The sequence below is a fragment of the Lathyrus oleraceus genome, chromosome 4 (assembly GCF_024323335.1).
Source record: "Lathyrus oleraceus cultivar Zhongwan6 chromosome 4, CAAS_Psat_ZW6_1.0, whole genome shotgun sequence".
In the NCBI taxonomy this organism is placed as follows: Eukaryota; Viridiplantae; Streptophyta; class Magnoliopsida; order Fabales; family Fabaceae; genus Lathyrus; species Lathyrus oleraceus.
The window spans coordinates 448,099,318-448,101,998 of NC_066582.1; the positions used below are offsets into that span (position 1 = coordinate 448,099,318).

Genomic DNA, 2,681 nt, shown 5'->3' on the forward strand with positions numbered 1-2,681 from the left:
TCAAATAGAAAATTCACAATCCAAATTCAAGAATTGAATCTATCCTACATGATCAAACAAATCAAATTGAGTGGAAATTAACCTAAGGTCTAACCATGGAAAAATCAACCATTAACCATATTAATCCACACAAAATCCACAAAATGAAATAACCAAAATCTAATGACTAAAACCTAATCATGGCATGGTTAAACTAATATGAATTAATTCTGGAAAATTAAGATCAAATCTACACGATGATTAAAATAATTTCTAAACCTAACCTAGATCCTAATTACCAATTAGCCTAATTAATCCAAAACTATGTTAATCTAATTACCAGAAAAAACCAAAAATCCCTATTTCTTATACCAAGATCAATTTAATCAACACCATATTAATCAACAAAATTAAACACGGTTGAAATAAATTAAAATCATTAATATGGATTAATATGGATTAATGGAGATTAATCAAGAATTAACATGGGCCAATGGAGGGTGAGAACAGTGGAATACAGATCAAGAAAAATTTACTTGGGCCAAAAGCCCAAGTCTCCAAAAACAGAACCCTGAAACCGGGTTTCCCATGGCTATCCAATAACTCAGCTGCAGAAATTCAAAGACGCCTCGACGTACACACGCTCGTCACAGACAAAAACGCGAGTAGTTCGATGCCGATAACGTACCAGGGAGACGCGCGCACGAAACTGAAGACGACGAGGTCGATCCGAGGCGAGAGGATTTGTCGATTCAAAGCTTGTGATTCTGATCTCCTTCTATCCCCGCGCGTTCGCTTTTGTACCCGTTGTTGATGGTCGATTCCGAAGTGTTGCGTGGCGTTGCAATGAAGAGTGAAAAGACGTTAGGTTCTTGCTTCGAAGAGTGAAGATAATTGTTTCCAGATGTTTCAACGGATTCCGGTCGATGGCGATGAAACTCTTTCCCGAAGCACTGTGAGTTCTCTCTTTCGAAATCCAGTGAGTTTCCTCTATCACTTTCTTGTTACGATTTCGATTCTCCTCTCCAATCCTTATGTTTCTTCTCCTTCCAAAATTTTCATTCATTTTCTTCAGGCCCCTTTTACGAATTTTGTTTCCTTGTTTTTCTGGCTGCGGTGGTGGACTGAGTTTTGGAAGCAGGTTGGTTCAATGGGTTATTTGAGAGGAGGTTGTTCAGTTGCAGGTTATGACTTCTAAAGTGAAATCCAGGATTATTGCAGAAGGGAAATTTTTGGAAGGTGAGTTGGTTCAGGGTGAAGTTTGATCGGTGGTTGTGGAGGGTCTGCAGGTTGCAGAATTGTGGTAGCAATTCAGAATTTATTAAGTTTTCTATCCCCTTTTCTGAATTGGCTTTGTTAAAACTCTCCTAGGATGAAAACAGTTTGAATCTTGATTGAATGTGGCTGAGATTTACTGTTGTTCATGATTTGCTATGCTTATTGTTTAGGACATTTGTAACTTCCATGGATTGACATAAGGCTAGCTTCATGTGGTTGGCTTATTCGGTGCATGGCTGGCTCAAGGCTTGGAGTTTTATTGTGGAGCTATGGTTGTGCACTTCGTGCAGGTCTCGGTTCACATTGGCTTTTGTTGGTTTTGCCTATGCATTGCAGCGACAGTTTTATTGCCGTTTTTTGTTTGTAAATTACTGAGCTGGTCCTGACTTGATATGCGTGTCGCATTGGTTGTTGTTTTGTAAGGCTCATGGATTGCTTAAGCAAAGCTTCGGAAATGTTCGGAATTACGTCAAGATTTTTGTTGTAATGGTTTAATGTAGAGTTTATGTAAAAATGGTTATGTATCGGTTCATATTGATTTAGGAACTTGGCTTATGAACGATTTTGAATGTCGAATATATGGTTATGTAATAAAAATACGAAAATAGAAGTGGATGGTTGAATATGTAAAATTGATGTACAAGAAGAGGTTGAATGATAAATGAAAATGCAATGTATTTGGAAATTGAATCGAACTGAACGATTGTGATTTGGAATGTTGGAAATGAATGGAAATTTTATATGATAGTTGTATGGTTATTGTAATGTAAAGTAATTGTTGAATGTTTTTGTTTATGAAATTAGAAATGAATGGATATATGATTTGGATCGGATGGAAATGTATGATTTATGGTCCAATGATGAATGAAAATAAGGTTTTAGTTTGAAATTGTGATTTGGTTGACTTTGGTCAAAGTTGACCAAAAAGTCAACGATTGACCAAAGTCAACACTTGGTCAAAGTTCCACTTTTTTTTGGTATTTTGTAATGTATTGAGAGTTATACCTTGTAATGTACGGAATTGAATACTCAATTATTTGGATAACAAGACCACGAATGTGAATGATAACTTGTCCTTAAATGATCCTTAGAGAAACCAAATTGACATATGTATGAATCAAATACTTTTGATCAATTGAATCACAAGGAACATATGATAATTCATGAAACAAGTGGACCAAAATTCATAGATGAATCAAGAACAAATTCTTTTACGAATTAAAATGGACTAATGACAAACAATGGACTAAAAGATCGATGCATCAACGCAAACATGGATTAATACCCAAGATTAGGCATGGGCTTAGAATCAAAGTTAAAGATCCAATGAAATGAACATGAGAAAATGAACCATGACAAATCTTGAATCAACAAAAAAAACCAATAAGGACCACAATGTATAGTGGATATGACCTAACCAAAAG

The 2,681-nt window shown here is 35.8% G+C and overlaps 1 long non-coding RNA gene across 2 annotated transcripts; it reads left to right on the forward strand.

The window, feature by feature from the left end:
- Positions 1-494: 494 nt before the first annotated feature.
- On the forward strand, positions 495-1,969 carry LOC127076018 (uncharacterized). 2 transcript variants are annotated; one of them, XR_007786740.1, is made up of 2 exons: positions 495-958; positions 1,055-1,969. It is a non-coding gene; the product is annotated as an uncharacterized LOC127076018 (long non-coding RNA). The 2 variants fall into 2 exon arrangements; XR_007786741.1 differs by having other exon boundaries at positions 495-934.
- Positions 1,970-2,681: the final 712 nt, after the last annotated feature.